Here is a 21,339-nt window from a genome sequence, read left to right as displayed (position 1 = left end):
TGCCACATTTAACCTAAAAATTTGAAGCACTTAGAGTTTGAATCTTGAAAAAAGTCAATAATACAAAATGTATCACTCGGAGTCTACTTTCCAAATATATAATTTATTTAAATACCAGATAATAGAAATTGACTTTCAAAGGGATTTCTAAAACCCACTTTTTAAAAATGTTTGTTTCAAGACCATACCATGCGCGTGTACGGCCACCACTTTTGATACAAATAAAAGCTTTTTTAATCCCTTTTGGGAAAATATTTGTAACACATTGCATATTGATGAGATTTTTTTATTGTTTTTTTTTAAATAGTTGTTTTTTTATTAATTTTCTATTGGTTGTATTTGTTGTCTTAGAAACCCCTCGTGTACGGCCACCATAATTTGACCAAAATTTATCATTTTTTGAAGATTTTTTAATATTGAAAAGAATTCTCTGTAGATTGATATCACATAAAAAAAATTTCAAAATATGTAAAAACAAAAAAGTTATTAAATAAATAAGAAAACTTAATATTTCAAGATTATGGACTAATTCTAGTACAACCTAATTGAAAAATATAAAAAAAAATCAAATCTTTAAAAAAATTATATATTCTGGAATCTCTAATGGGTTTTAGTTTTGTCTGATGATTTTGTAAAAATGGGCATCAAGCATATGCCAAAAGTCAGTATTTTGTTATTCACATAGTCCAACGTTGTACTTGCAAGTCCAAGGCTTAGGTTTGGGAATTCCAAGCCTTATCCAACCCAAATCCTGAGGCACGTGGTGGGTTTGGTTGTCAAATTTCAAATAACAGGAGCATGTTCTACAACAGGTTCTCGCTATTTAAATGTAGTAGGTTCTCATTATATAAAGTGCAAAAATGAGTTTGTAGAGATTTTTTTTTTTTAAATACTTTTTTACAAAATGGGGCCCCATTTTTTACATAATGGGGCCCCGTTATTTAAAAATATATATTTAAAAAAATGGGGCCCCATTTTGTAAATTATGGGGGGGCGTTTTTAAATAATGGGGCCCCATTTTATAATTTTTTGGCTTGGGAGCCCGAAGCATAACGGGTTCCCATTTTCTAAAAATTAATGGGTCCCCCTTTCTAGCAGTGTTCTTCCCAAAGCACGCACTTCCCCCTAATTGGGACCCAACTTCTTGCACCCCCCCCATACAAGCTCATATTTTCAAAAATGTCCCCTTTTGCCATTGATGGCAAAACTTGAGCACACATCAAATCATCTCTCCCTCTTTGACATCAACTACAAAGGGAAAAATACAATATATTGATCATCCAACACATACTCCACTGCTCCCCTTGAGAGCAACAATAAAATCAATCCAGAATATAAAGAATAAACTCTAAATCTCCCTCTAGAAAGATGCACCACTACTATCCATCTAGTTAGGAAAAGGAGGAGAAAAACCCCTAGTTTTTGCTTGAGATACTCAAAAGTATCCTTCATTTACACCTTAGTGAAAATATCTGCAACCTATTCTTTTGAAGAAATATACTCCAATCTGATGTCCCTTTTTGCAACTTTATCCCTTAAGAAATGGTATCGAATTGACATATGTTTAGCTCTTGAATACATTACCGAATTATTTGAATTTTTTATAGTACCGATATTATCACACATAATAGGAATAGCTTCATCATATACCACTCTGACATCTTTAAGGGTCTATTTCATCCATATAACCTGAGTACAACAAGATGTTGTTGCAATGTATTTTTCTTCTACATTAGATAGAGATATTGAATCCTACTTCTTACTTAACCAAGAAACCAACCTGTCTCCCAAGAAAAATGCAACATTGCTACTACTTTTCCTATCATTAATACTTCTGGCCCAATCACTATCTATGTATGCTTTCAACATGAAATCTCTATTATTTTTGTACCAAAGACCAAAATCCTCTTTATTGCTTGCTCATGTGATTGCTTTGGATTAGCCTAAAATATTGCAACTATACAGACAACCTACATGGTATCTGGTGTAGACGTAGTTAAATATAGTAGTCCTCCAATCATAGATCTATACTTCTTCTAATCAACTTTCAAAGATGTGTCATCTTTTCTCAATTTACAACCAACAACCAAATGGGTTGCAACCAGTTTACACTTTTCCATTTCAAACTTTTTCAGAATCTCTTTGACATATTTAACCTAAGAAATAAAAATTTCATCGTCTAACTGAGTAACTTGTAGACTAAGAAAGAATGACAACTCACAAATCATTGACATTTCAAATTCCTCTATGTGTATGTTATAGGTAGGATAAGGAAATGATAAATGAAATAAAATGAGCACAAATGTAACATAGTAAATTATAGAATATAATATTTTTTATCTTGCATGATGGAAAATAGAGAATAACAATATGCAAGAATGAGAAGAAATCATTATAGCACACTTCATTTTTTAAGGGTCAAAAAAGTATGATCTACATAAGAATCATATATGTCATTTAGACATCTATGCATGTTGTATAATATGATCATTCACTTAGAATCACAAAGTTCAATAGTAAAAAGGGTTGAGCTAGAAGAACTCGACCATAGCAACTTTTTCTATTGGCAAATCTTTCCTTTTTGAAAAAATATTAATTTTATTGATAGTTTTTTAAAATCACTAGAAATTCATAGAAAATCTTAGTAAATCTTAACAAAAAATAGGAAAATACATTAATTACCATAGAAATCCTTCCTTTTAAAAGAACCATATTACTATGGAAAAGTAAGGCCTGAGGGTGGCAATGATTGATTTGCCTAAGCCTTAAGGTGTACTACTTATTCTATAATTCTTAAATTATTTAATAATTTAAATCAAATATTGAAGATTTTAAATTAATCCTAAATTTTTTATTTTTTTATTTATTCATAAAGCACAACTGAAGTTGCAGAAAGAGTATATTTGATAATAAAAAATAAAAGAAATGCATGCCCTGATGAGGGGTGCAAAACTAGATATGCAAACTAACTTTGTATCATTATCATAAATAAGACATGTCCATCAAACATGGGAAGAAATTCCTACTATCTAAGAGCTTCTCCTCATTTGATGTGAGGGATTTGAAGGGGGAGACTTCCTTCTCTTAACTTTTGTCCATCCATGCTCAAATTGAGATTTTATATTTGGACTGACTGTCATTTTTGCAGTTTGCACAGTCCATGGGAATGGTGTTCAATGGGGTTACTAGAAGCTCAGAAGAAGTTTCAACTCCATCACTAGTCATAGAAGCATCTAAAAGAAGGCATCTATTATCTTTATTGTTGTCAAGCTTGATATCTTTTTTTTTCCTTTTACCAGTTTCTGAGATTGCATATTTCCACCATCCTTGGGAAGAAGCCCAATAGTACCTAACATGGGTTTCTTATTGGCAGACTTGGGGTTCTCCACCAAAGGCATGGTGGAAGGATCCACCATGTAATTCCTTGGTAGAGAACCTTTCCACCAAGAACCCCACAAATCAGAATTTGTCTTGGGCCTAGCATAATTTACAGCTCAGTGCTTAGTTTTAAAACACCATTGACAATGAATTGTCAACCCTTCATAATCTAAAACTTGAGTTTAGGAGAAATCAAAAAATTTGAGAGATATATCTATAGGGAGATCCTTGGATGTATTAAGATTGACCAATATGTAGGAAAATGTTGTGTGGGTGAAGCTAGAGGTATCCTTGTCAACAGCCACAAAATCACCTAACAAGTTATCAATCGCTTCAAAGCTAGCTTCAAACCAAAATTGTAGTGGAAGGTGTGGAAGCCTGACCCAAATGGGTTTAACTCTGAATGTTTTAGAGAGAGGATTGGAAATGGGAAACCATAGTTTCAATAGGAGCAAGTGTTTCTCCCAAACCCAATGATCATGCAAAATGGCATCATGATCTTTCACAATATCAAAAGCCACAATGAAGAATCCATGAGCACAAGGGCAAACCTCCATGTTTCCAATCACCATTGGCTTTCAGGATTTATTAATCCATCCATAAAAATTTGAAAGACTTGGGCAAAGGTGACCGAACTAGCCAAACATTCTATTGGTCATAAATAAATTTTATCTCTTAATTGTTTCTTTTTCTACCTCCTCGGCATATTCCAAAATAGGAGATGATGTGGCTTGTCTTAAGATTTTTGAAAATACAGTCAATCTACATGATCCACCCATGCTTTAAATTGTAGGTGAGCATCTTAGGTAGTTGATCTAGCCCCAGAGTTAGGGTAAGCACTAGTCACATAAACCTTGGAGGGAAGATTAGAAGCCTTACTTGAGTAAAACGCCCCCAGATTAGAAGCCTCGAAATCCTTTTCGAAAGGAGTCAAACAATTAGAGGTAATTATCACACAAGAGAGAGGTTGAATAGTAAGGAGATGGGTAGAGGAAACATTTCCTTGTACACTTGTTGGCAATATAACAGACAATGAAAGATTGTTGGCATTTCATAAGGATATTGAGAAGGTTGTTGATGATTATGGATATAACTGATTAAAGATGTTTACTGTCTTGATATTATTATTTTGTCATTGATGTCAAGAAATTGATTTTCTAATTTAGTATGATGTTTCCATATCTTGAGAAGTATGATATAAAGATTATAAAGATGTCGGTAAAAGACACAGGAAAGAATATGATGAATAAGGGGATGAATAAGGTATTCAATGGGCAACTAGTACCGAGTCAGACAATGATGAGATCATGATGTTTAGATTATTTTAACATCATACATATGTTGTAAATATAAAGGTTAATACTATACTATGTTATCAAGCAAAGAACCTAGTCAGTAAACCCTAAGGAACCTAGTCGGTAAACCCTAAGGTTATCGATATCGGTTAATGAAGGCAGAATGTCTACCGAGTGAAGTTTAGTAATCACTGAGTTGTTACTGAGTTGTAACCGAGCTATAACAGAATGCATTAAATGTTTACATGCGTTATTTAATGAAGAAAGCTGATGAGCTGGAACTGATCAATGACTGGTGAGCCATGAATGAAGTTTGTTAATGAATCTAAGGCAATGAAAAGTTGGCATGAAGATCTACAGCTTAGATTGAACCGCAATACCCTGGCACAAGTTCCAAGACTAATATGCAAGTTCCAAGGCGGGGTAAAATGTTTTCAGATCGAAAGATGCATTGAACCTAGACAAGATTGAAGATCTGATGGCTATGATTGATCATGGGAAATGTGATCAAGGAGATTAAGCAGTTACCTAATTGTTTATAAATAGGAAACTGTTGATAAATAATGTATGCGGGCAAGTGTATGCACAGGGATGCTACATAGTGATTACCGAGCACAAAAGCTTGAAGACCTGTTTTGAATAACAAAGTATAGAAGCCCAGCAGATAGACAAGATTAGTTCTATGTCTAGATTGTATTGAACAAATAAGAATCTACTTTAGCATTTTAGATGTGAAGTTGCAGATAGATTTTATTACTGTTATTTTGTGAAAGTGATAGAAAATCTCTTAACCAAGTGGACTTAACAGTCTTATTTGTAAAACCCTCTAGTAAGGTGACATTTTGATTGAGTGTTTGAAATCCTTTAACAAGGTCACTTCTAACAAGGTGAAGATCCTAACAGATCTGAGGGAAATCCCTTAACCGGGTCACATCTAGCAATGTGTTTGTAATCTTTAACAGGATTTTCTTTTAACCGAGCATACTCTAGAAGAGTATATTTCTTAGTGGGTCCAAAATCCCACAGTGGTTTTTCCCTATTTGGGTTTCCATGTTAAATCTGGTGTTATGAGGTTTATGATGTTCATATGCTTTTGAGTTTGCATGTTTAACAGTTTTGGTTATATTACTGAAATATATGTTACCGAGGTTGAATTTGATGTTTTTATGGAAGATTAAGTTTGTATGATTCACCCCCCCTCTCATCTTGTTGTCTATTAGATCTATACTTATATTAAGTATTAGAACTATCAATTGGTATCAAAGCTTTGGACTCCGGAAGGAAAGTTTAAAGGCACTTGAGTTAAAGATCCAAAGATGTATAAGAGGGATGCACTAAAGCTAAACAAGTCAAGTTTCTCTACATGGCAGAAAAGGATGAAGCTACATCTATCAAGAGTTGGAGAATATGTTGTATACTATCTGGAGAATGATTTTGTCACACCAAACACCTATCCATTGACTATGGAAGAGATAAAGGCAAAGCAAGAACATATTCAAGCAATGATTGAAATAACATCTGCACTGACCGATTCAGAGTTTAATGATCTAGAAGGTTGCAATGATGCAAAGGCAATGTGGGATAAGCTCATATCAGTATATAGAGGAGATGAACATGTTCAAAGAGAAAAAGTAGATAGTCTAAGAGGACAACTTGAATCTATGAGGATGAATGAAGGTGAGAACATAACTCAGTACAGTACAAGACTAAAGGAGATTGCCAATCAAATCAAAGGAGCAGGTGGAACTATTGAAGAAAAGGATATAACAAGTAAGTTGTTAAGAACCCTTCTACTAGCTTATGCAATCCGAGTCTCTGCAATCAATGAATTGAGGTCTATACCTAATATGCCAGATTCTTTAGATGCTACTATTGGTAAGCTACATGAATTTGAGTTAAGTAATTTTGATCACAGTGGATCTTTGGTAAATAAAGTTGGATCTGCATTTAGTTCTTTTCATCTTGATGAATCTAATGATTTCAATGAAAGAAAGTATAAGTACTCTGAAGGAGATCACAGTGGAGCAAGTGAAAGATTTCGTAAGAACATGGAGGCAGTACACAAATTATATGAGGAAATCAGAAAGCAAGAAGAGTTTGAAGCACTACTAGCCAAAAGGTTACCGAGAGGCAAAGGTAAGTATAAAGGAAAACTACCTTTGAAATGTTTCAATTGTGATAAAATAGGACATATGGCTTCTAACTATCCTGACAAAGATTCTACTGAAAAGAGAGATTACCGAGATGATAGACAGAAAGATAATCATTACAGAGGACACCGAGACTTCAGAAGAAGAGATAGAAAGACATGCCTAATAGCTGATGAGAAATCCAACGATGATAAATCAAATGAGACTGATACAAAGGAAGTAGTTTATGTGGCTATCAAGGATGGATCGGATGAAGAAAGGTAAGAAGAAAAAGCCCTAATATCTCACATAAACACTAATGATTCTTGGATTATAGATAGTGGATGCTCACATCATATGACAGGAGATAAACACAAGTTTGTTATATTAGAAGATTATAATGGAGGCTATGTTAGATTTGGTAATGATGCACCATGTCCGGTGAGAGGTAAAGGATATATAACACTTCTTGATAATGCAAGATGCAATGATGTTTATTGGGTTGAATGTTTGAAATACAATTTGTTGAGTGTAGCACAGCTAAACAACACAGGTTACCAAATAGAATTTCAAAAGGGAATTGTCAAAGTTCATGACAAACATGGAAAGTTAGCTACTACCAGGACACAAACAAAAGGTAACACATTTCACCTTGACTCAACTCAGAATAAGTGTTTGCATGCAAAGTTAGATGATACCTGGTTATGGCATAAAAGGTTTTGTCATGTCAATTTTGATAATCTGATCAAAATAAGCAAGAAGCACAGAGTAAGAGGTCTACCGAGTCTTGAAAAACCTGAGAATGCTATGTGTCGAGGATGCCAGATGGGTAAGATGAAAAGATCAAGCTTTACAAGTAAGTCTTACACTTCTAAAGGAATTTTAGATCTAGTGCACACTGATCTTTATGGTCCTATGAAAGTTCAAAGTTATTATGGTGATAAATATTTCATACTATTTGTGGATGACTATTCAAGGATGATGTCAGTAATGTTTTTAAAAGAAAAATCAGAAGCTTTTCAAATGTTTAAATGGTACAAGGCAAGAGTTGAAAATGAAATAGGAAGACAATTGAAATGTCTTAGATCAGATAGAGGAGGAGAGTTCACATCTGATGAGTTCAACTTATTTTGCAATGATCATGGTATTAAAAGACAAGTCTCTGCACCAAGAACTCCACAGCAGAATGGAATAGCTGAGAGAAGAAATAGATCTATTGTGGATTGTGCTAGAACACTAATGATTCAAAAGAAGGTGCCACAAACATTTTGGAGAGAAGCAATAAGCACAACAGTTTACACCTTGAACCAAGTTCAATTGAACAAAGGTACTTTGAAGACACCATATGAAATCTGGTATGATAAGAAACCTAATGTAAGTTATTTTAAAATCTTTGGAAGTAGATGCTATGTTCATAAAGATGATAGAAATGACAAATTTGATCAGAAAAGTGAAGAAGGAACATTTCTAGGTTATTCTTCTAGAAGCAAAGCATTTAAATGTTTGATCAAATCATTTAACAAAATAGTAGAAAGTGCAAACATGAAAATTGATCAATTTGCAGAAAGAAATGATGAAGGAAATTCCAAGGAACCAGAAGACTATGATGAATTTGTCTATGTTCAACCGAGAAGTCCTACCGAGAAGACTGTTGAAGAAAATGAAGAGAATATCCAGTTACAAAGTGATGAAGAAGATCATATAGAGCCTACCGAGCCTGTATTAGCCAAGTATGTCAGAAGACATCATGCACCAAGTCAGATTATAGGAGATAAGGATGATCCAGTGATGACAAGGAACAAACTGAGACAGAACACATGTTTGATATTTGAATTTGAACCGAGAATAGTGAAAGAGGCATTTAACAGTGAAGATTGGATAAATGCTATGACAAAAGAGATTGATCAAATCAAGAAGAATGACACATGGACACTAATCCCAAGACCGAAGGATAAAAATGTAATCGGTACAAAGTGGATTTTCAGAAACAAGCTAAATGAAAAAGGAGTGGTCATTCGAAACAAAGCAAGACTAGTTTGCAAAGGTTATGCTCAAGAAGAAGGAATTGATTATGGTGAAACTTTTGCACCTGTTGCTAGACTTGAAGGAGTAAGAATATTGTTGGCCTATGTTGCTTTCAAAAATTCCAAGATATATCAAATGGATGTCAAATGTGCATTTCTGAATGGAATATTAGAAGAAGAAGTTTTCATTGAACAACCTGAAGGATTTGTTGAAGACAAGAATAAAGATCGGGTATGTAAATTGAACAAAGCTTTATATGGTTTGAAACAAGCACCAAGAGCATGGTATGAAAGATTTCACTCTTATTTGATTAAGATTGGTTTTATAAGGACAAGTGAGAACAACAACATGTACATGAAGAATGATGAAAATGGAATATTGATCTTAGCCCTATTTGTTGATGATATTATATTTTGTGGAAATGACTCTTTATGCAAGAACTTTAGAAATGAAATGAGCAAAGAATTTGAGATGTCATTAATCGGTGAGATAAATTATTTTATAGGTTTACAGATACTGCAAATGAAAAATGAGATTTTCATTACTCAATCCAAGTACATAAAGGAAATCTTGAAGAAATTTGGAATGGAGGATTCAAAACCAGTAAGTACTCCTATGACTACCAACTGCAAATTATCAAAGAATGATGAATCTGCATCTGTTGATGAGACACTTTACTGATCCATGACTGGAAAGCTACAATATGTTGTTCACAACAGACCAGATATAGCACATGCAGTAGGTATAGTTGCAAGATTCTCTGCAGATCCTGAGGAAACACACATGACAGCAATCAAAAGAATTTTTAGATACTTGAAAGGCACAGAGGATTATGGCTTAGTATATCAGAAAGGAAATGATTTTGATTTAAAAGTTTATACTGATGCTGATTGGGCAGGCAACATTGATGATAGAAAAAGCACAAGTGGAGGAGCTTTCTTATTAGGAGAAAGACTAGTGAGTTGGCTTAGCAAGAAACAAGGATGTGTTTCACAGTCAACAGCAGAAGTTGAATACGTTGCTGCAGCATTGAATTGTACCAACATTGCATGGATCAAACAACTATTGGAAGGTATAAATGAGAAAGTTACCAAGCTAGTAACTATATTCTTTGACAATACTAGTGCCATTAATATTTCAAAGAATCCTATTATGCACTCTAAGACAAAGCACATATCTATCAAATATCATTATCTTAGAGAAGAAGCTCAAGAGAAGAAAGTGGTATTGGAGTATGTTAGCACAAAGGAACAAATAGCAGATATCTTCACCAAACCACTACCAAGGGACACTTTTGAATATCTCATAAGTAAGTTAGGGGTCCTACCCCTATCTTCTACTCACTGACCGAGTTTGGAAAGCATCAATCCGATGACTCTAATGAATATCTTTTGGGAGTTGATGTTGATTTATACACTTTAGGATGTTTTCTAAAGGTGTACAGGAAATACTACAGGGAACAGGAATTGAAGACAAATGCTCTGACCGAGACTCAGTTGATACACAACAGCAAGAAATAACTTCTTACAAAAAGTAATTATGTTTTAAGTTCTTTACTTTTTGGCATTTTTTTCAAAGGGGGAGAAGACTACTATAAAGAGGAAGAAGACCTATAAGGGGAGAAGACTAAAAGAAACCTGAGCAGACTACAGATTGGAAAGAAGACTGAAAATAGGAGAAGTCTAATGTATGGGGGAGAGCATTTTAGAATCACAGCAATCCAAATCTTTTAAGGTCAAATCAATTGGTTTTGCCATCAATGCCAAAGGGGGAGATTGTTGGCAATATTGCATTATAATAGGCAATGAAAGATTGTTGGCATTTCATAAGGATATTGAGAACGTTGTTGATGATTATGGATATAACTGATTAAAGATGTTTACTGTCTTGATATTATTATTTTGTCATTGATGTCAAGAAATTGATTTTCTAATTTAGTATGATGTTGCCATATCTTGAGAAGTATGATATAAAGATTATAAAGATGTCGGTAAAAGACACAGGAAAGAATATGATGAATAAGGGGATGAATAAGGTATTCAATGGGCAACTAGTACCGAGTCAGACAATGATGAGATCATGATGTTTAGATTATTTTAGCATCATACATATGTTGTAAATATAAAGGTTAATACTATACTATGTTATCAAGCAAAGAACCTAGTTGGTAAACCCTAAGGAACCTAGTCGGTAAACCCTAAGGTTATCGCTATCAGTTAATGAAGGCGGAATGTCTACCGAGTGAATTTTAGTATTCACCGAGTTGTTACCGAGTTGTAACCAAGCTATAACAGAATGCATTAAATGTTTACATGCGTTATTTAATGAAGAAAGCTGATGAGTTGGAACTGATCAATGATTGGTGAGCTGCGAATGAAGTTTGTTAATGAATCTAAGGCAATGAAAATTCGGTATGAAGATCTACAGCTCAGATTGAACCGTAATACCCTGGCACAAGTTCCAAGACTAATATGCAAGTTCCAAGGCAGAGTAAAATGTTTTCAGATCGAAAGATGCATTGAACCTAGACAAGATTGAAGATCTGATGGCTATGATTGATCATGGGAAATGTGATCAAGGAGATTAAGCAGTTACCTAATTGTTTATAAATAGGAAATTGTTGATAAAAAATGTATGCGGGTAAGTGTATGCACAGGGATGCTACATAGTGATTACCGAGCACAGAAGCTTGAAGATCTGTTTTGAATAACAGAGTATAGAAGCCCAGTAGATAGACAAGATTAGTTCTATGTCTAGATTGTATTAAACAAATAAGAATCTGCTTTAGCATTTTAGATGTGAAGTTGCAGATAGATTTTATTACTGTTATTTTGTGAAAGTGACAGAAAATCTCTTAACCGAGTGGACTTAACAGTCTTATTTGTAAAACCCTCTAGCAAGGTGGCATTTTGATTGAGTGTTTGAAATCCTTTAACAAGGTCACTTCTAACAAGGTGAAGATCCTAATAGATCTAAGGGAAATCCCTTAACTGGGTCACATCTAGCAATGTGTTTGTAATCTTTAAAAGGATTTGCTTTTAACTGAGCATACTCTAGAAGAGTATATTTCTTAGTGGGTCTAAAATCCCACAGTGGTTTTTCCCTATTTGGGTTTCCATGTTAAATCTGATGTTATGAGGTTTATGATGTTCATATGCTTTTGAGTTTGCATTTTTAACAGTTTTGGTTATATTACTGAAATATATGTTACCGAGGTTGAATCTGATGTTTTTATGGAAGATTAAGTTTGTATGATTCACCGCCCCCCTCTCATCTTGTTGGCTATTGGATCTGTACTTATATTAAGTATCAGAACTATCAATGCACTAGTGCCCAACATGAATTGAAGCCCTCGATGACGATCCATAGAAGGGCATGTACCAACAGAGGGGCACATAGCAGCAGTCATGGCAAGAAGTAGAGCAGAATTGAAACCTTTTTAATATCGCTAATTTTATTATGAAAATATTATTTGTTATAATTGTAGACACCTAAAATTAATATTTAATTAATTTAAGCCTATCAACATAATTAATTGACTTAATTATGTTATCCTCATTCCTCTCAGAATCAATTAAATTAATTCCATCCCTATTGTCCAATAATTAATTTATAAATTATTTATTCCCCTATTCTTTTAAAGTCCCCTCCAATAATTAATTCTAATTAATTAACCTAGTCATGTGATTCCTACAAATCACTTTTCCTAATCACACTCAACCTAATTAATCCTTCTTGAATCTCTCATAATCATGTTTATCATTATTTTCCTATTTTTAATTCCCACTCATGTCACATTAACATTGAGTCTCTCAAAGAAATTCAAATTTCTTTGAATCCCTCAATGCATCCTTATTTTGGAATTTTTAATTCCTCATATTTGAAATTCAAATTTCTTTTCCCCCCTCTTCTCAAAAAATTTTATATTCTTGTTTATTTTCCAAGGCACCCTTGATCCATGCCTTCTATCTCAAATCAATCTCAACCCTTCATGATCAAATCAATCTTGGCCCTCCATTGTCCTCCTCCAATCTATAAATTGGAGCCTATTCTCCTCACAAATGATCCACTTCTCATGCATTGTCATGGTGCTCTTTTCTCCTCTCTCTTCTTCCTTCAATCTTTCAATTCAAATCCATCCAATAATCCTATCAAATATGATATATCTTGTTGAGCACTTGGAGAGCATTCCAAATCACAATCAAGGAGCTAATCTAAACAAGCTAAGGAGGGGTGCATCTTTGGCTTCACCAATAGCTCAATCTGAAGGAGAAGGTATAAACAATTTGTGTATGTTTTCATATGGTTTGTTGATGTTTCATTTTTTTTGTGTCTGAATGCTTCATTTGAATGCTAACCATCTGATCTTCCCTTACCATGTTTTCCCCTCTTCATTTTGGCATGCCCGGTGAGACCCACGTCCCAAATTTAACAAAAAAAATGAATTTTTTGTGAAGGTTTCTTGCAGGTTCACGCTTTAGCACAAGAGCACGCGCATTGGCGCGACTTCTTGCTACATCAACGCGATTTCCTGCTAATCAGTGCAACCGTCACGGCTTCGGTGCGACAGTGTCAAATTTGATTTTTTTCTGGCACCTCACTATGCTTCAGTGCAACTGCTTCAGCTTCAGCCGAACTACCGTGCAAATTCATCTATCTTCTCTTCTTCATTCTTTCCATTCTTCTCACTTATATCTCTATTTTGTAAAATATAATCGAAAAAATCAAAAAATACACTAGACCAGCTGTGTTTTTTATTTTTAGTTGTCGCTTCAGCACGACCGCTCTGCAACTAGCGCGAGCGTTTTGTTAAAAATTTGAATTTGAATTTTTCGAGCGCTAACTCTAGTTGTTTTGATGTGAGTGCCCGCACAATAGCGCGATCGCCTGCTAATCAGTGCACTTGCTTTTTTTTTGCTATCTATTTTATAATAATATTATGTCTGATAGCACGACCGCTCGCACATTAGCGCAACTGTCTACTAATCAGCGCGGCCACAAGAATAATCAAAAAATCAAAAAGCGTGTAAAATTTATTATGTTTTTTCACCATATCTTCTTTATCTTCACTCTGTTTTCCTCCAAACTTCACTAGATCCCCCGCAATTTCATTTTGTACATTTCTTTCCTTGAGGACCTTATCCCAAATTCCACTTTTTGAAGCCCGAAATCTCACATTTCCCTATTTTTAGGGTTTGCCATAACTTCTTCCACTTTTATCCAATCACCTCCAAATTTTTCCATAGTGTTTATCTCCATTTTTTTATACTTTGTCCCTCTTGGACAATTTTTTCCATTCCTTCACCTCGCTTCTAAAATCCTCATTTTATGTTTTCCCATCCCCTAGAAAGTGTCAAAAACCTAGTCAAACCCCAATTACCCATCAAATTTTCCCCCAAATCCACATTTCTCTTTAGTAGAAAAGTTTTTGTTCTTATTTTTCTACTCATTCCCAAACATTTTTAAAAATATATATTTTTGTCATCCTTTTGTCTTTTGCAGGATGCTTGTCGAAGACTTCATTTCAAACTACTAATCAAGTGGTTTTGCAGGTTGCCTAGGGGGTTCAAGCAAACATTGTGCTTCTTTTATTAGGCACCTAGATCTAATTAGGGGGTAAAATAATCTTGTGCTTTCTTTGTCTTGAAGAGTCAAAGGGTAGGAGAGTATGCTCTTGCCTATATAGGCAATCGGAAATCTAGACCCCTTTGGTCTTTTCTAGGAATATTGCTTGTGTTACCCTTAGCGGGCTTGCCCTCCCAAATTTCTCTTAGAGTCGGTGAGAGGGGAATGACCCAAGTGAGTACACCTGGACCTAGGGTTCCCAAATCACTATAATAAATAGGCCATTGAGATCGAAAGAATCAATGGTTGGGGCTATTTGAGAGTTCACTCTCACATTGGGTGCTTAGTAGGATCCTAGAGATCTCAATCATGCTTGCATGACTACTAAGTTCTTGGTGCTTCGTTGGGCTATAGGCCTCAATTACGCTTGTGCAACTACAAAGGGTAGTTCCTAACGGGAAGCCATACTAAACACCTTGTGCATAGTGGCCAAAAACCTTCTAGTCATTGGTGTAGTAGGTCGAACCTCTGAAGTCGCCCATATTTTTACGACCCTTAGTAGAGACAAAGTTTTCCATGAGGATTTTTCATGGGAATTGATGCTTGGTTGCCCCGGAGAAGTGAGTGTCGTGGAGGGGAGCCAGTGGGGTCAAGAATCTAAGTGTCCGCTCTGGGAAAGTGTAACTGGGAAACCAATTGGGATCCATTGACTATTGTCCTTACTCACCATAGGATATATTGTGAAGGATCATGAGTGTCTTTTGAGTCTAACTTCTTTTAAACATTGTGTTTTCTTTACTTGACATCTCTTGCCAAGTCCATCCCCCACAACCAATCAATCATCCCTCTTTCCAAATTATGTCTTGTCATCATCAAGTCTTCAATCCATTTCTATCTTTCCAAGAAACTCTCCAATCTGTGTTCCACTTTCATCCATTCAAACAATCATCCTTCCTCAACCAATATTTTTGTCCAAATCATTCATCTGACTTTGGGTAGCCTCTCCCTTTATTCTTCCTTTTATCTATTCGATCTTCCATAATCATTCTCCCTCCAATCCAATCAAATCTCCAAAATTCCAATCAATCAAATCCATCAATCTTCCTAATCCGGTTATCCAATCCTTTGTCAAGCAATCATCCAAATCAAACCAAGTCCTCATCCAAGGACCAATCTAATCCAATCTAATCAAATCAAATCAAATCCAATCTAATCCAATCCAATCCAATCCAATCAATCAATCATCCAATCAAATCAAGTCCTAATCCAATTAGTCTGCTTACTGGTGGCAATAAGTTCACCACTCTTTCCATTTATACTGCAGACTCCACCTTTGAACTCTAGAACAAGTCCTTTATCATTTAGCTGAGAAACACTCAATAGGTTATGCTTAAGACCTTCTACCCAAAAGATGTCATCAGCACTACTCTTTCCATTCAATGAAATGGATCCTGTGTCGACTTGAATTTCATCCTCAGAATGCTACCTGTAATAAGTTAGTTTCACAAAATACAAATGGAAATGCTACAAGAAATCCAAACTCAACCAATGAAACTACATGAAATACATATTAAAATAAAACATCATTTTTACCTTCATGATTTATGTCCCATTGTGTCATAACTCCACTGTTCTTGGTTGCAGATGGTGTGCTCTCAGACAATGCATTGATGGCTTCCAAGATGGCATATGAAGAATGGACTGATAACTTGTAGTTAACTGATACTATGATATGCAATACTACATAATTATGCTAAAATGATATTTGCTATATTGCTATTTGCTATTTGCTATTTGCTATTTGTTATTTGCTTCAAAAACTCACAGATGCATATGATTGATTTGAAGACTTACTCTCTCTCAACTGAAGCTCTTGATTTTATAGACCTTGAGAGGATTAGATGATGTGGCTTAGATCAACGGTCATGATCAGATCTGCAGATTTGGATGGTTGTGAGCAAAGGTGAAGGTTGAGAGAAAGGGGGAAGGAGAAGACAAGTGTCACTCATCTCACCTTGACTTTGTTACTGACTGAGAGAATCTAGGGATGGTTGAAAGAAATTTAGGCATGATAGGACAAGTGGACTCAAGTCCTTCCTAAGATGTAGGGGTGTTGGAGAGAATATAGGAAATGGTTATGAAATATGTGTACGTACACAATATTCATTAATTTTGGAAGTTGAAGATAAATGATGAATTAATATTTAAGAAATATTAATTTCCTTAGCCACATGTTTGATGAGTTGGAAAAGGGAAGATGAAGTGGAGATGGAGGGTGAGTTGTAAAAGGGATTAAATAATTTAAGAAAATATTTAATATTTGAGACTATAGGATAGGAGAATAACTATTAAATATTATATATTTAATTGTTTGGAGAAGATAATTAAATATTAGATATTTAATTAACTTGGTTAGAGGATTAATTAAATATTAGATATTTAATTAATTAGAAGAATAGGATAGATGAATTAATTAATAAAATATTAATTAATAGAAAGACATGAAAATGAATTAAATTAATTAATTTTTTTAAATTAACTATTTAATAGAAGAATAATTATTAAATAAATATAAAATATTTATTTAATTGCTCATAGCCATTTTTATGTGTATACATTTTGCCCCTCTTTGAAATGATGTCAAGACAAAATTGTTTCAAAGATTAAATCAAGTCTTGATAATGCGCCTGATAAAGATTAAAATTCCTGATTGTGTGCCCCCTCAGGAGATTAATCGTGAAATTGTTGAAAACTTTGGTTTGAAGGATTGATCTCATGATAATTGATAAAAATTGTAGTCAATTAAATTAATTTGTAAAAAACAAATTAAATTGCCCCATTGAATAGCATTAAATAGTAAATATAAAATTAACCAAGGCTAATTTTAATTTCATTGTTATTCTTGTCAGCTTGTGAAGAAAATATTCTTGCTGAGGTAGTGAAATGGCGATTCCCATGGAGAACCATCATTTTGAGCGTGTTCGGCGATATCAGCGACCTGCCAAGTATGGGTATCAAGTATGTATCTTATGTCGAGCTTTGTTTTGAACTTTTCGTTCAAATTTTCATGTTTTAGGCGCGTTTTTTATTTTTTTGAATTTTTTGAATTTTTTTGATTTTTTCGGCGTTAGTTAGTGCATTTGCATTTTGATTTAGCACATATGCAATTAGGTTTAGCATATTTGCATAGATTAGTGTAAATGCTCATTAGAATAGCACATATGTAGAGGATGTTAGCGCAAATGCATAGGATAGTGCAAATGTTCGTTTTGTTAGCACAAATGCATAGGATGTTAGCGCTTTTGCTTTGTTTTGCGCATATGCTTTTAGAATTAGCACATTTGCACAAAAAGATAGCGCAAATTCATCAGTTTAGCGCATTTGCATGTAGATTTAGCGCTTTTATTGTAGTTTAGCACAAATTCTCAATAGGATAGCACAAATGCTCAAAGTTGATATTTTTTATAAGTGCAAAAGCTAAAATCACTTTGATAAGTAGATTTAACGTGTTGAATACGCATTAATGATGAAATAGGGACTTGATTGAGTGATTGTGTGATGTTGTTGGATAGATAGATTGATTGATTGCATGATTGATAGATTGTTGATTGATCGCTTGATCGATAGACTTGATTGATTGATTTGATTGATAGAGTTGATCGATAGATTTGATTGATAGATTTGATTTGATAGATTTGATCAATAGATTTGATTGATAGATTTGATTGATAGATTTGATTGATAGATTTGATTTGAGTAGCTCTAAGAAACTGATTTAATTTCTGATGCAAGAGCTTAGCAGAGTTTTGATTGAACTCGGTGATTGATAGAAAACCATGATTGATAGGTTTTAAAATGATTTGATAGCTTAAGTTGCTTCAATTTGATTTGATAGATAGATAGCATAGATTGCTTTAGTTTGATTTGATAGATAGATAGCATAGATTTCTTCAGTTTGATTTTATAGATAGATAGGTGATTGATAGATTGATTGATTGGTTTCTCTTGATAAATAGGAGAAACTTGATGTTCTCCAGTGTCGGGAGAAATTACCAGTAGTGCATCATTTAGTGCCAGAGCTGACCCAGGCAGAGGTTAGACACATAGATGCATGTGGTTTACACCATTTGTTGTATATGTTGGAGATTACGCATAATAGAGGATTGTTGATGGTGTTAACCGAGAGATGGCACAGCGAGCATAACACTTTCCACCTGCCTACGGGTGAGATTAGTGTGACTCTTGAGGATGTCTATAGGATTCTGCACATCCCAATGACTAGCGAGCTAGTGCAGTATGATTTTCAGGATCGAATTGGGATAGAGCCTTGCAAAGCCATGTTTGCTAATGATAGCATTAGTAGAGGAGAGATCCAATGGGTAGATATGGTGATGTATTATAAGGCTCTTCTCATTATTCTTGTTGATTTGATTGGAGGATTTATATGTCCTGATAGGCAATCACGAGGTTTTTCAGTTGGATGGGGTGAGATTCTCCTGAGTATGATGCAGCATCATACTGGATATGCTTGGGGTGTTTGTATGTTGGCACATTTATATCATAATCTTCATCAGGTGGTGTATGATGAGAGTGTGAATTTGTCTACAGGATGAACTTTATTGCAGATCTGGTGCTGGGAGCACATTGCTATTACTCGGCCTATCCATCATAGAGTTCGTGGAGAGAGACAACCATATGTATATTTTTATGTAGGTATCCTTACTCAGCATAAGCTGGGTAAGATGGAGTATTGGCGTTGGGTGCTTAATTCATTGGATAGCATTACTTAGAGACCATATCTTGATTGTGAGTCATGGATGGATGATGCACAGACATTACCATTTATTATGCAGAGTAGATATCTCATTGGTCTGATGTCGTACATTGTTGAGCAATAGTTGATTAGTCTCTGAGACAGCTTGGTATCATCAAGCCTATGCCTACTGGTGTGACGATATATGCTCTACGGTACAGAGATAGGTGAGATTGGGGACCTTCTTTATCATTTGAGATTGCTCGTGCAGAGTTTGTTGCTACTCCGAGAGTGGCTTATGATATGAGATTGCACATTCTTGATCCTGGGGTTACTACAGATTATGCTCAGTACATACTAGCTCATCCATTTCCTCGCATTACTGATTTGGTAGATCCTCCTCCTAGCTCAGGAGATGATGATGATTCAGATGATCCAGGTGTGAGGATACATAGACGGAGATGAGAGCTTAGAGCTGCTCAGGAAGCTAGGGGAGATGGAGATGAGGGTGGGGATGGAGGTGGTGGTGGTAGGAGACCTGGACAGAAGGGAGGTCGTTTGAGAGTCCGTGGAGGATTGTTTGGACCAGATGGCAGGATTGGGAGACCACATCCTATGGGTGGGAGAGATGTTGGATGGATTGGGAGGGAGCATGGTAGGGTAGGTATGAGATCACCGAGAGGGTTGCCATTGACAAGAGGAGGCAGGGTGACTGGACTGGATGGGGGTTGCGGGAGAGGCATTGATTTTGGACAGATTCAGCCAGATCCTATGGTCATTGCAGATCATGGTGGAGATGATGAGGATCCTGAGGATCATGTTCCTCTTATTAGATGATAGGTTCAGAGAGTTACTCGGACTGAGATTCCAGCAGTTGGACAGGTTGTTGATGAGGATAGGATTGGGGTTCATGCACCACAGCAGGATTTACCAGAGCAGGATGCACCAGTGCATGATATGCCAGAGCAGGATGCACCAGAGCATGATGTGCTAGAGCAAGAGACCATTGACAGTCTTAGAGCACAAATTGAGCAGCTTCAATCACAGGTGCAGACTCTTATGACTGAGAGGGATAGAGTTGTTAGGAGATAGCAAGATACTCGGGGCCTTCTTGATCACATTCAGCAGGTTGGATCGGGTACTCTCTCAGCTGACACTGTTAGAGCACTAGTTCAGGCTGGGAAGGAGACTTCCCACTAGCGACAATGATATGAGGAGGTAGTTGCAGAGAGCTAGAGAGTAGGTAGTTATCATACTACCATGTTGATGGACACTAGCAGTGGTGGGGTCATGGGACCTCCTCAGAGGAGTGGTGAGCATGGAAGACAGACATCTAGAGGATCTTCTTGCCCACAACCACAGAGACGAACAGAGTTAGGTGGTAGTGGTATAGGATAGACGTGACTTGATTTGGAGACACTTGTATTGTTTATTTGATATCATTGTATACTTGGACTTTTATTGTTTTATTATGATCTATATGCAGACATGGATTCTATATGATGATGATCTTTATTATATGCATGTTATTCTATTTGATGATCTATATGCCTTGATTATATGGATGCAGTAATTATATGGATGATGTTCTTTATGCATGTTACTCTATTTGATGATGATGTTTTAATATGCATACAATGATTATATGCTTTTGTTTTGATTTTAGATTTTGATGATCTTGGATGCAAATGAAAATGATTACTTACTTTAAATGATATGATGCAAATGCAAATGATCTATATGGAAATGCAAATAAATTATTGATTTACTTTTTATTTATGATGATGTAAATGCAAATGATCTACATGAAATGTTTTTTATTTTATATGCAATGTTCATGAATCTAAGTGCAAAGATGCAACTAAATGATCGTTAATAGAATGATAATGCAAACTATAATGATGATACACTATATGATGAAAATGCACTTAATTGAATGCAAACTAATGAAATGGATGATGATTAAAATGATTCTAAGAATGAATGAACCTATAATGATCAAATATAAATTGTTTTTGTTTTGTTTGTCCAAGTATACTCAATCTTTATTTATGACCATTGATCTATTAATGAAATGATATGATTATAATGCAACTGACCATGAATGCTTATAATGCATACGAATGATGAGCTAATGAAATTATCTAACTAAAAATTGTACTGCCATTCTTCATATGATATCTTGTAATAGTGC

The sequence above is a fragment of the Cryptomeria japonica genome, chromosome 9, assembly GCF_030272615.1.
Source record: "Cryptomeria japonica chromosome 9, Sugi_1.0, whole genome shotgun sequence".
NCBI classification, from domain to species: Eukaryota; Viridiplantae; Streptophyta; class Pinopsida; order Cupressales; family Cupressaceae; genus Cryptomeria; species Cryptomeria japonica.
Note: the sequence above shows the minus strand (reverse complement) of the source record.